Consider the following 14541-nt stretch of genomic DNA (forward strand, 5'->3'; position numbering starts at 1 on the left):
TTATTTTTAGGAGCACAAAAATAACTTATCCTTTAAAATTATCTCAGATATGAGAGGGAAACATGATTAATTTATAGTAATGATAAATCCAACATCTGAACATCATGACTGGTTTGGACTTATGCAAAATAACACAAATTCTACTATCTCAGAGGCTGTTCATTATCTCCAGAAAACAAGAATCTTGCCTAAAAACAAAAAGGAGCCGGGCGCGGTGGCTCAAGCCTGTAATCCCAGCACTTTGGGAGGCCGAGACGGGCGGATCACAAGGTCAGGAGATTGAGACCATCCTGGCTAACACGGTGAAACCCCGTCTCTACTAAAAAAATACAAAAATCTAGCTGGGCGAGGTGGCGGGCGCCTGTAGTCCCAGCTACTCAGGAGGCTGAGGCAGGAGAAAGGCGGGAACCCGGGAGGCGGAGCTTGCAGTGAGCTGAGATCCGGCCACTGCACTCCAGCCTGGGCAATAAAGCGAGATTCCGTCTCAAAAAACAAAACAAAACAAAACAAAACAAAAAGGAACACAAGGTATTCTTAGTTGAGTTTTAAGACCAGAGTACCCAAGTGATAACTGCATGAAGAACCACAGAGCTAAGCAGCATCTGTATTATGTGTTAGCAAGTAAAAACACTTGCCCAGAAACACTTCAAATATTAAGTCAGACCTTTCTAATCAAATAGTAGTAGGCATAAGATTCAGTGACTAAGAATAGAATGATAAAATCTTTCAATGCAATAATAAATTTGTACTTTGTGTACTTCTTGATAAATTGTCAATGGTTTCTACAATCTAAGAATGTTCCCCATAATCTCCTTACTGGTTCAGGATCTAATCTGAGAGAGAATGAAACAAATGTAACGAAAACATACCAGTCTTTCAGAACTGACTAATTTTGTATTGGCTGAAGAAAACGCAACCTTGAGACTTCTTACCAAGATAGAGTAACAATAATTAAATTTACCATGCCACCTGTGACAACTATCATATCAGATAATATACACGAATCAGCAAATTTCTAAGATGAGACACCAACCAGTGCAGGAAAGTCATTCCTGAAGGGTGGGAAGCAAACAAGGTAGACCCTATAACTGTCTCAGCTTACTCCTTGGACAGCACTTACAGGAGGCAGCCCAAGGAGGGGAATCCCAGGTAGAGGATAGTGATCCTCCCTGAGACAGAGACAGAGAGTCCAGGGAAGCCAAGGTAATTAGAAATCAAGAGGCAGAACATTAGAGAGAAGAGAAGAGAACAGAGAGAAGTCCAGAGATCTGAAGGGGCCCCCAACTCCCTGGCTTGTTGTCAACAGAGTATTGATCGGCACATGCATGTAAGAAACTGCCTGAGCCAGAGGGAAAAAAACACCTGAAAGGATTGTGGAGGCAGCAACCCCCAAGTTCACACAGAACTGAGGCTAGATTTTGTTCCTAAATGTCAGAGGAAGGACTGCTAACGGGTGTAGGGTTCCTTTTTGGGATGATGAAAATGTTCAGATTGTGGCAAATGTGGCACAACTCTGTGAATATATAAAACCCACTAAATTTGCACTTTAAATGGGTGAACTGTACAGTGTGTGAATTGTATCTCAAGTTGTTACACAAGAGAAAAAACAGCAGAAAATGTCTATGTTTGACGAAAACTCTAAACTCACAGATACAAAAAACTCAATGAGGGCAGGATGCAGTGGCTCATGCCTGTAATCCCATCACTTTGGGAAGCTGAGACAGGTACATCACCTGAAGTCAGGAGTTCAAGACCAGCCTGGCCAACATGGTAAAACTACAAAAATTAGCCAGCTATGCTGGTGGGTGCCTGTAATCCCAGCTTCTAGGGAGACTGACGCAGGAGAATCACTTGAAACTGGGAGGTGGAGGTTGCAGTGGGCTGAGCTGGCGCCACTGCACTCCAGTCTGGGTGACACAGTGAGACTCCGGCTCAAAACAGACAGACAACTCCATAAACCCAAACATATGAAAATTTCATAAAAAGCAAGAAAAGAAAATTACATGTACATCTTAATCAAATGGCTTAAAAGAGAAAATCTAAAAAGCCACCAGAGGAGGGGAAAAACATTCCCTATAGGAGGAGCAAAGATAAAATGCAGCAGACTCCCAGCTGTAAACAATAAGAGAGACTGACAGAGGAGCAAAATCTCTATTTTTTTTTTTGATGGAGTCTCACTCTGTCGCCTAGGCTGGAGTGCAATGGCAGGATCTCAGCTTACTGCAGCCTCTGCCTCCCAGGTTCCAGCGGTTCTCCTGCCTCAGCCTCCTGGGTAGCTGGGATTACAGGCGCACAGCACCACGCCCAGCTAAGTTTTGTATTTTTAGGAGAGATGGGATTTCACCATGTTGGCCAGGCTGGTCTCGGGCACCTGATCTCAGGTGATTTGCCCACTTTGGCTTCCCAAAGAGCTGGGATTACAGGTGTGCGCCACGGCGCCCGGCCAGGAGTAAAAACTTTAATGTACTCTAAGAAAAAAAAAAAATTCTGTCAACCTAGCAAATTACCAAAAAGAGCTTCCAAAAATGAAGGCAAATTAACTTCTGACAAAGCCTGAGCATCCCTAATCCAAAATCCAAAATGCTCCAAAACCTGCAACTTTTGGAACAATGACATGAAATAGAGACTTCCTTGCTTTCTCATGGTTCAATGTAGATACGCTTGGTTTCATGTACAAAATTTAAAATATTGGATAAAATTACCTTCAGGCTATTTGTATAAAGTATATATGAACCATAAATGAATTTCAAGTTTTAGACTTGGGTTCCATCCCCAAGATACCTCATTGTATACATACATATATGTAAATATTCAAAAATTTAAAAAAAAAATCTGAAATCTAAATCACTTTTGATCCCCAGGGATATTCTAGTTAAGAGATACCCAACCTGTAAAGAAAAGGTGAAATGATTCACTGCCAGCTCATCTACCTGACACGAGACACCATGAGCCTTAACTAATAAAGCGTTACAGCCAAAAAAGCCAAACAAAGGAGGTAAAATGGAATGATTTTAAAAAAGCTCTATTATTTCAAAGCAAGATGTGAAGAAAAAATAAAGAAGCTTTATTATTTCAAAACAAGACAGTGAAGAAAAAATAGAACAAAGAATAAATGATATGAATAAAAAACAAATAGCAAGATGGGGAATTTTAAATCTAACGATAGGAATAATCATATTAAAATCAAATGGTTGGACTGGGTGCGGTGGCTCACGCCTGTAATCCCAGCACTTTGGGAGGCTGAGGCTGGTGGATCACGAGATCAGGAGATCGAGACCATCCTGGCTAACACGGTGAAACCCCGTCTCTACTAAAAATACAAAAAATTAGCCGGGCGTGGTGGCAGACGCCTGTAGTCCCAGCTACTTGAAAGGCTGAGGCAGGAGAATGGCGTGAACCCGGGAGGCAGAGCTTGCAGTGAGCTGAGATTGCGCCACTGAACTCCAGCCTGGGCGACAGAGCAAGACTCCATCTTAAAAAAAAAAAAAAAAGGTTGAAAGAACCCACATAAAATGGACTGTCAATCAGCATTTTAAAAAAAGACCAAATTCTGCAATGCCTGCAAGAAACACACTTCAAATACAAAGACAAATAGAATCTGAGTATGAATAAATGTAAATAACGCTAACACTAGTTAAAAAAAAAAAAAGAAAAAGAAACAGCTATACTAATAGTAAAGTAGATTTTAGAGCAAAGAATATTCCCAGGGAGAAAGAAGGTCACTTCATAATGATGAGTCATAATGATAAATCAGTCAGCTCATCAAAATGACATACAATCCTAAATGTTTATGCAACTAGTAACAAAGTATGAGCAAAACATGACAGAACTTCAGGAAGAAATAGACAAATCCAGAGAGATTTCAGAAACTTTCTCTCAATTAACAAGAACGAAAATCAGAAGGGATATAGAAGACCTCAACAGAACTATCAATAAACTTGACCTCATTAATATTTCTATAATACTTTACCCAATAACAGTAGGATACACTTTTTTTTTTTTTTTTTGAGACAAAGGCTCACTCTGTGCAGTGGTGTGATCTCGGCTCACGACGTCCTCCACCTCCTAAGTTCAAGCGATTCTCCTGCCTCAGCCTCCAGAGTAGCTGGCATTACAGGCGCCCACAACTACGCCCCGCTAATTTTTATATTTTTACTAGACACTGGGTTTCACCATTATTGGCCAGGCTGGTCTCGAACTCCTGACCTTGTGGTACACCCACCTCGGCCTCCCAAAGTGCCAGGATTACAGGTGTGAGCGGCTGCGCCAGGCCAGAATATACATTCTTTTCAAGTACACAAAGAACATTTACCAAGACAAATCACATGCTGGGTCATTAAACAAGTTGAAAAATTAAAAGATTAAAATATCAAACAGTACATTTTCTGACAAAAATATGTTGGAATTAAATTAGAAATCAACAAAGATATCTGGAGAATACCCAAATATTGGAAATTAAATAACTCCCTGGTCAGAAGCAATCAAAAGAGTAATCAGAAGTATTTTGAACTGAAAGAAAATGAAAACATAAAAAGACACCAAATTGTGTGGGATGTAGCTAAAGCAGTAGAAAAGAAGTAAAGTCTCAAATCAATGACCTTGGCTTCTATCTTAACAAACTAGGGGGAAAAAATTTAAATGCAAACTAAGCAGAAGAAAGGAGGTAAGTCTAAGAGCAGAGATCAATGAAATATATAAGGGAAAACCAACTAATCCAATAACCCAAAAGCTGGTTCTTTGAGAGGTAGAGTGAAAATGATAAACCTCTGGCCACGCTGATCAGGAGAAAAAGGGAAAAGATACAAATTACTATGATCTGGAATGAAAGATCAAAACCACTATATATTTTTAAGTATTAAAAAGATATAGATCATAAAAATCTGTTCAAATGTTTACAGTGGCTTTATTCATGATTTCCAGAAATAGCAAACAACTCAAAAACAATTCTTCAACTGGGAAAGGAACACATAATGATACATGAAGACAATGAAATGCTACTGAGTAATGAACTACTCACTCATACAACTTCTATGAAATGTAAAAGGCTACATACTCTATTATGCCATATATATGGCATTCTTACAAAGAAAAAAACTGTAAGAACAGAAAAAAGATCAGAGGCTCTGGGTGAAGGAAGGAGGCTGACTACAGTCACTGGAGATTTGGGGGAACAACAGAACTTTTTTTTTTTTTTTTTTTTAATACAGACAAGGTCTCACAATGTTGACCAGGATGCACTTGAACTCATAGGCTTAAGTGACACTCCCACCTCAGCCTCCCTAGTGGTTGGGACTAGGGACAACAGAACTATTCTCTTTTTTTTTTTTTTTTGGAGACAGAGTCTTCCTCTGTCGCCCAGGCTGGAATGCAGTGATGTGATCTCAGCTCACTGTAACCTCCACTTCCGGGGTTCAAGCAATTCTCCTGCCTCAGCCTCCCGAGTAGCTGTGACTACAGGAGCACGCTGCTATGCCTGGATAATTCTTTTGTATTTTAGTAGAGACAGGGTTTTACTGTGTTGCCTAGAGTGGTCTCGAACTCCTGAGCTCAGGCAATCCACCTGCCTCAGCCTCCCAAAGTGGTAGGATTACAGGTGTGAGCCACTGGGCCTGGCTTCTATCTTGATTTTAGTGCTAGTTACACAACTGTAGGTTTGCCAAAACTTCTATAACTATACACTAAAAAGGGTGAAGTTGCCTATAGGTAACTATACCTTAATAAATTATTAAAAGATTATAAAAATATTTTGAATATTATTCCAATAAATAACAACAAACCACATGAAATGGACAATTTCACACACAGAGGGTACCAAACTACACTCAAAAAAAGAAACAGGAACCTAAATAGACCAATAATACATTACAAAAATTGAATTTATACTGAAAAATCTGCCTACACAAAATTCTACAACCACACTGGTTCACTGGTAAACACCACCAAACGTTTAAAGACAACATAATGCCAATTATACTCAAATCCATGCAGAAAGCTAAAGATGAGAGGGCACTCTCCACATTATTCTGAAGTATCACCCTGATACCACCCAGGCAAAAACAGTACAAGAAAAGCACAAAAAAACCTTATGAATATAAATGCAAAAATTCTTAACAAAATCTTAGCAAATCAAATCCAGCAGTATACTGAAAAGATAACAACCAAGATTATTTCAGAAATTAAAGGTTTAACATTCCAAAATCACTGTAAATTTATTATCTTAGCAGACTAAAAATCATCTAAATAGATGCACTTTAAAAAACAAAAAAAGACTGATGAAAATACAATATCCATTCCTGATTTAAAAAAAAAGAATGCAGTAAATTAAGAACAGAACTTCTTGGCTGGGCACAGTGGCTCACGCCTGTAATCCCAGCACTGTGGGAGGCCGAGGTGTGAGGAATCACCTGAGGTCAGGAGTTCAAGACCAGCCTGGCCAACACAGCGAAACCCCGTCTCTACTAAAAATACAAAAACTTAGCCAGGCGTGGTGGGTCACACCTATAGTTCCAATTACTCAGGAGGGGAATCCCTTGAACCTGGGAGGTGGAGGTTGCAGTGAGCCGAAATCATGCCACTGCACTCTAGCCTGGGCAACAAGAGTGAAACTCCATCTCAAAAAAATAATAATAAATAAATAAATAAATATAGAACTTCTTAACCCTGTTAAAAGACATCTACAAAAAGCTTAGTGGTAAAGGAATTAATGGTTTCCTCCTAACATGAGAAACAAAGCAAGAATGTCCACTCTCACTATGCCCGGTAAGCATTATACTGGAGGTTCCAGCCAATATGATAAAGCAAGAAAAACAAAGGATTTGGAAGGTAGAAGTAAAACTGTCTTTACAAACAGCACATGTATGTAACTAATCCCATGTATTTATATACATATTTATGCAACTAATCCTATGGTATCTACAAAAATGTCACTAACAAGAAAATTTAGCAAGGTCAATATACCAAAAAAGTGTATATTTCTGTATAATGAATAATCAGAAACTGAAATCTAAAATGACACAATTTACAACAGCATCAAAACTATCTGACCAAAAAAATGTACAGTCAAAACTACAAAACAATGCTAACAGAAAGTAAGGAAGTCCAAAATAAATGAAGAGATACATGGAGTTCACAGGTGAGAAAACTCAGTATCAAGAGGTTAGCTCTCCCCAAACTGGTCTACAGAGTTAACACACAATTCCCCCAAAAATGCCAAGTTTGAAATTTGTAAACCGATCCTAAAATTCATATGGAAATTCAAAGGACTTAGAAAACATCTAAACAATGTTGAGGCCGGGTGCGGTGGCTCACACCTGTAACCCTAGCACTTTGGGAAGCCGAGGTGGGTGGATCATGAGGTCAGGAGATTTGAGACCACCCAGACCATCCAGACCATCCTGGCTAACACAGTGAAACCCTGTCTCTACTTAAAATACAAAAAATTAGCTGGGCGTGGTGGTGGGCGCCTGTAGTCCCAGCTACTTGGGAGGCCGAGGCAGGAGAATGGCGAACCAGGGAGGAGGACCTTGCAGTGAGCTGAGACTGAGCCACTGCACTCCAGCCTGGGCGACAGAATGAGACTCTGTTTCAAAAAAAAAAAAAAAGAAAACATCTAAACAATGTTGAAAAAGAACACAGCTATAGGGCTAACATTACATAATTTCAGGGCTTATCATATAAAACTCTCAAAATTCAATATTAAGAAAACAAAGCAGGGCATGGTGGCTCACACCTTTAATCCTAGCATTTTGGAATGCGGAGGCGGGAGGATCGCGGGAGGCCAGGAGTTTGGGTCTCACTATGTTGCCTAGGCTGATTTCAGTCTCTAAAAAAAGATTAAAATTAGCCAGACATGGTGGCACACATCCATAGTCCCAAGCTACTCGGGAGGCTGAGGAGTGAGGATCACTTGAGCCCAGGAGTTCAAGGTTACAGTGAGCTAAGGCTGTGCCACTGTACTCCACTCTGGGTGACAGAGCAAGACCCCATGTCAACAGAAAAAAATAAAGAAAAGAAAAAGAGACAAAGAAAGAAAAAGGGAGAGAAAGAGAAACAGTGACAGAGACAGAAAAAGAGGGGCCAGGTGCGGTGGCTCACGCCTGTAATCCTGGCACTTTGGGTGGCCAAGACAGGGAGACCACTGAAGGTCAGGGTGATTCAAGACCAGCCTGGCCAATATGGTGAAACTCCCATCTCTAATAAAAATACAAAAATTAGCTGAGCGAGACTCTGTCTAAAAAAAAGGAGAGAAAGAAATAAAACATAATTTTCAAACCGAGTGAAAGATCTAACAGATACTTCACCAAAGAAGATATAAACAGATGGCAAATAATCACATGAAAAGATGCTCAAAATTGGGAGTCATTAGAGAAATGCAAATTTAAACCACTCTGAGATAGTACTACATACCCAGAAGAATGGCTAAATTTAAGACTTGTGCTGGTGAGGGCACAGATCAAAGACATCTAGTAGGAATATAAAACAAGACGTCTTTGCAAACGAGTTTCAGTTTTTTTTTTTTTTGAGACGGAGTCTCGCTCTGTCGCCCAGGCTGGAGTGCAGTGGCCAGATCTCAGCTCACTGCAAGCTCCGCCTCCCGGGTTTACGCCATTCTCCTGCCTCAGCCTCCCGAGTAGCTGGGACTACAAGAGCCCACCACCTCGCCCGGCTAGTTTTTTGTATTTTTTTAGTAGAGATGGGGTTTCACCATGTTAGCCAGGATGGTCTCGATCTCCTGACCTTGTGATCCGCCCGACTCGGCCTCCCAAAGTGGTGGGATTACAGGCTTGAGCCACCGCGCCCGGCCTCAGTTTCAGTTCTTTAGAAAGTTAAACATATGCTTACCGTATGATCAATTCTATTTTTAGGAAATAAAAGTTATGCCCACACAAAGGGGAATGTTCATGGCAGCTTTATTTGTAATAGTCAAATATTGGAAACAACCCAAGTGTGTTCAACAGGAGAACAAATAAACAAATGCTCGCATAGCCATACAATGAACTACTACTCAGTAATACAAGAATGCACTACTAACGACCAGCAAAACACTATGGATGAACTACTGAGTAAGTACAGAGGGTAAGAGCAGAACAAAATCACCAAAAACAACAACAAAAAAATGCAAGGTGTCCACTTGCATGAAAAAAAGAAAAAAGTGTACATACTAAAAAACATCATTTATACAAAAATTCCACAAAATGCAAACTAATCTATAGTTATAGAAAGCAGCACAACGGTTGCTTAGAAATGGGGGAAGGAATGGAGAAACAGGAGAGGTGGGGAAGGAAGGATCACAAACTTTCAGGACAGACGAATATGATCATTCTTGATTGTGGTGATGGTTTCACAGGTGTACAAAGTCAAAATATACACATTATTCACTTCATGCATGCCAATTTTTGAATGTCAACTATACTTCAGTAAAACTGTATAATAAAGTCTATCTTAATCCAAAAAGGTATTTCCCTTACTTTGCTGTAAACAGAACAGACACCATACCACAAACTGAAAACACACAGCTGACAGTCAGTATGAATAAGGCATTTAATATAAAACAATTTGTTGTTTTTTTGAGACAGGGTCTCATTCTGTCACAGTGTTGTGCTTGCTCACAGCTCACTGCAGCCTTTAACTCCTGGGCTCACATGATCCTCCTACCTCAGCTTCCCAAGTAGTTGGAACTACAGGCGTGAGCCCCTGTGCCTGGCTCCCTACCATGTTTTCTGTGTCTCTTTGCCCGCTTCACTCAAGAGAGGGGAAGGGTATGCCTAAAGAAGCAAACAGAGCTCCTGAATGGAGACATACAACTTCTATGGATTTATGGAGGTTCATTTTAGAAGTCTGCCAACTTGTATACCTCATTTTCCCATAGAGGGTGATCGTAATTCTATCTGCCAGAAAAATAAGCTGACATTTCAAGAAGGCAGAAGGTAGCCAGAAAGAAAACCACAAAGTCTGTGAATAAGGGAAAGGAAAAAAGTCAAGTAAAAGCATAAATCATATATAAGGTAAAGGCAGGAAGACAAGGAGAACTCAGATCTCTACCATACACACATATAATTTTGGAATAAATTTCTAAGTACCAAAAAACCAGGAAAGAAATGAAACAGAATAGTTCTCAGTATAACTCAAATCCTAGAATCCAAACATGAAAACAGTTGTCAGGTCTGAATTCATTAAAATGTAAAACTTCTTTCTATATGGGGAAGACACCAACGTGTATGGAAGCTAACCATTCATCAATTTTCAGTATCCACCATGCTGGTATGGGGACAGAATGGTAAATAATACCATGTCCCTGCCCTCATGATTTCCTGTGAGTTGTATAATGAGAGAAAAGAAAACAAACAGACGAAGAAATCAGCAGGAAAATGAACAATGGGTGAGAACAGGTCACTTAAAAAACAAAGCATATTAAAAACAAATCTTCATACTCAGTAATAAAAAATGTTTACGATAGCAAAATAAAAAAGACTAATATCCAATATTGACAAGGCGAAAGGGGAAACAGACACATTCTTTCATTATGGGAAAGATGTAACTATTTGGAAGCCAATCTGGTAATATCTACTAAAATGTTACACCTGAGTATTCTTTGACCCATCAATTCCACAATTTGTGATTTACCTTATGAAAACACTTGTTCAGGTATGCTAAGATAATATACTGTTGGCAGTTGGGGAAAATGAGAAATATAAATGATCACTAATAGAGCATACTTAATTATGTTTCATTCATATAATATTCCTTAGCCATTCTCTTTTAGAATGAAATTGTTATGTACACTGATGTGGAAATAGGTTCACAACAAATGAAGCAAAAAAAAAAAACAAATTTCAAAACGTGGTACTTCATTTTCGTTTAAAAAATCAGAGTTTACGCCGGGTGCGGTGGCTCACGCCTGTAATCCCAGCACTTTGGGAAGCCAAGATGGGCAGATCACGAGGTCAGGAGATCGAGAAGACCATCCTGGCTAAGACGGTGAAACTCCATCTCTACTAAAACTACAAAAAAATTAGCCAGGCGTGGTAGCGGGCGCCTGTAGTCCCAGCTACTTGGGAGGCTGAGGCAGGAGAATGGCGTGAATCCGGGAGGTGGAGCTTGTAGTGAGGGGAGATGGCGCCACTGCACTCCAGCCTGGGCGACAGAGCAAGACTCCGTCTCAAAAAAAAAAAAAATTCAGAGTTTAAAAGATTAGTAACAGAAGTAAAAGAACATAATGTACTGGAGAAAGATAAATCTCTACCACGGAACTATGCAATACAAGAAATTAAGGATCCTAATTTTCTGGAAGAGGTCAATGAACAAAAAGGAAGTCACCGTTTGATAATCTCATGATACTTATCTACTTCTTCGCCACAAAATTATACATACTCCTAAGTACCCCAAAACTTGCATTTACTTTTAAGCAGTTAAGTGACTGGAGGAATTAAACTGGGATTATCCTGACCTACGTTAAGAGCCCTGTTTTGATAAGTGATTTCATTCTAAAATACCCAGCACCCTTTATTGCTAAATGCCAAGAGACAAGAGAAATCAATTTGTGTGTTCTGAAATCAGGCGGGTGATTAGCAAACACTAAAAGAACTAGGTGTAATTAGTATACCTACCAGGAAATCAAAATAACTATGCATTTGCAGATATAGAAAAAAACTAACAAGCAGTTGGGTGCAATGGCTCATGCCTGTAATCCCAGCACTTTGGGAGGCCAAGGCGGGTGGATCACTGGAGGTCAGGAGTTTGAGACCAGCCTGGTCAACATGGTGAAATCCCATCTTTACTAAAAATACAAAAAATTAGCCGGGTGTGGTGGTGCGGGCCTGTAGTTCCAGCTACTGGGGAGGCTGAGGCAGGAGAATCGCATGAACCCAGGAGGTAGAGGCTGCAGTGAGTCGAGATTGTGCCACTGAACTCCAGCCTGGGGAACACAGCAAGACTCCATCTTAAAAAAAAAAAAAAAAATAGAGCTACATGTAATATTCTCTTTTTAAAACAACCTCAGGGCTAGGCATGGTGGCTCACGCCTATAATCACAGCCCTTTGGGAGGCCGAGGTGGGCGGATCATGAGGTCAGGAGATTGAGACCGTCCTGGCTAACACAGTGAAACCCTATTTTTATTAAAAATATAAAAGAAAGTAGCCGGGCGTGGTGGCGGGCGCCTGTAGTCCCAGCTACTCAGGAGGCTGAGGCAGGAGAATGGTGTGAACAGGGGAGGCGGAGCTTGCAGTGAGCAGAGATTGCACCACTGCACTCCAGTTTGGGCAACAGAGTGAGACTCCGTCTCAAAAAAAAAAAAAAAAAAAAAAAAAAAAAAAAAAAAACAACAACAACAAACTACAACCTCGGAAGAGCATAATCTAGAATTTGAGAGATACGGTCTATCATTCCTTCATGGAAAAATAAGTATGAATAGAGCCAACATTCTCGCTGTTTCAAGGCTTCAAAATGTTGGAGAATGCCATAAAGTAAACCAAGGTGAAGGTGGGGACTATAGGCATCTGACTCAAAGATCATTTAGTGACTATGAGGAGTTCAGACCCAAGTGGATTTTCTGGAAGCTTCCTGAGTGTGGCTCTGATTAGTACATTTCTCTGCCCTGCACTGCCATCTCAAGGGCCTAGGACAAGTACAGCTGTTGTGGGCTACAGGTGTCCCTCAAGAGCAGGCAACCACAGTGCTGTACCCATGTAATAGAAACAAAACAAACCTAAGAGTTGTTTGATATTTTCAGATCTTCAGGCAGTATTTTAAAGTTTGTTCATGTCTGATTTCAGCTTCCTGTAACAAGAGTAGTTTGTGTTGACCAACCATTCCAATGAGGGAAAGAAATACGAGATTTTTAAAAACCGCACAAAAGCACAACTTCAAAAGCACAGGAGAACTACAATGGCAGCAAAGGTGTGACAAAGAACCTGGAGAGAAGGGAAGTACTGACAGGTAATAGGAGGGCATGTCCCACCACTTTACCTCTCTAGAGGAAAAGAATCACAAGCAGCAGCTAAGAGGCAAGTCAATGAGCCAAAAGCTGGAAATGAGAGAATGAGGCACTCAGCAGAACTAGCCATCTTACACAGCTGGGAAGAAGACTCTCTTAAACCACCAAGTTGGCTGGGTGCGATGGCTCACACCAGTAATCCCAGTACTTTGGGATTACACTTGGGAGGCTGAGTCGGGTGGATCACAAGGTCAGAAGTTCGAGACCAGCCTGGCCAATATAGTGAAACCCTGTCTCTACCAAAAATATAAAAATTTGCCAGGCGTGGTGACAGGCGTCTGTAGCCCCAGCTACTCAGGAAGCTCAGTCAGAAGAATTGCTTGAACCTGGGAGGCAGAGGTTGCAGTGAGCCAAGATTGCGCCACTGCACTGGAGTCTGGGTGACAGAGACTCTGATTCAAACAAACAAACAAACAAAAAAACCCACTGAATTTCAGCTGGCAGCTACAAATGGAATAAGGTGACCCAGCAATAGGCCAACCCTCACAAGCACTGAACATCTGATTCAAATTCAATGAAACTGTAATTATTATTACTTTTTTCTTTTTCGTTTTTATTTTTTTTGAGACAGAGTCTCGCTCTGTCACCCAGGCTAGAGTGCAATGGCATGATCTTGGCTCACTGTAACCGCTGCCTCCCAGGTTCAAGCGATTCTCTTGCCTCAGCCTCCCAAGTAGCTGGGAGGTGCCTGCCACCACGCCCAGCTAATTTTTTGTATTTTTAGTAGGGACGGGGTTTCACTGTGATGGCCAGGCTGGTCTCAAACTCCTGATCTCAGGTGATCTGCCCGCCAAGACCTTCTAAAGTGCTGGAATTACCGGCCATTGTGTCCTGCTAAAACCCTAGTAAGATTAAGGCCATCTACCCCTCTACAACTGCCTGGGAAACACAAAAGTAAATTCACTCCTAAGGAAGAAAATACTATCAAGACATTCTACTATTTCCAGCATTCAACAAATTAACAGACCAAAGGAACCCCCAGAAGATTCAGATACTGAAGTTATCAGACACGGTCTTTTAAAAAATATATATGATAGGCTTACTAAACTTTTGGATAAGATAGAGTAACAGGAACTGAATTTATCCTCCTACCTACAACAACTAAGAAACCAGACAAAATATATTAGAAAATCATTTTTTAGACGCTAGATACCACACAGCACAGGACAGTGACGAGTAACAGATAGGAAACCACAAAGTGAGCAGTGATCACAGTTCCAGCTTACTGGAGCTTTCCTGATAGTACTGCAAAGGGACAGAACCCAGGTAGTCTATGTAATACACAAGTTGAGGAAATGAAGCTAGGAGTCTGGAGAGGCCAAGGTGGCTCGAGTCCACAGGACAGACTGCCAAAGAGGAGCGAGCTACACAGATACAAAGCTCTGGAGATCTGAAAAGGATGGGGCCTGCCCCCTGAGTCTTCGACTGCACAATGATCAGCAAATACATGTGAGAAATAACCTGAGGCCAGGGACCAAGGATGGGGTGGAGAAAAATTGAAAACAGCAGAGCGGGCCGGGTGCGGTAGCTCATGCCTGTAATCCCAGCA

General features: G+C 40.9%; 1 protein-coding gene across 9 annotated transcripts in view; it reads right to left on the reverse strand.

The window, feature by feature from the left end:
- CNOT6 (CCR4-NOT transcription complex subunit 6) overlaps positions 1 to 14541 on the reverse strand; it is an 87612-nt gene that overhangs the window by 28493 nt on the left and 44578 nt on the right. The window contains exons 1-2 of one of the 9 annotated variants that reach the window (XM_033178886.1): positions 13931 to 13935; positions 8384 to 8387 (exon numbers count right to left, since the gene is read on the reverse strand). The exons of the other annotated variants lie outside the window; for them this stretch is intronic. The gene's annotated coding sequence lies outside the window, so the exon portion shown is untranslated. Of the gene's footprint in view, positions 1 to 8383; positions 8388 to 13930; positions 13936 to 14541 lie in introns of those variants that run through there. 9 annotated transcript variants of the gene reach the window in all.

Source organism: Trachypithecus francoisi, unplaced genomic scaffold (genome assembly GCF_009764315.1).
Source record: "Trachypithecus francoisi isolate TF-2019V2 unplaced genomic scaffold, Tfra_2.0 Lachesis_group2, whole genome shotgun sequence".
Taxonomy (NCBI): Eukaryota; Metazoa; Chordata; class Mammalia; order Primates; family Cercopithecidae; genus Trachypithecus; species Trachypithecus francoisi.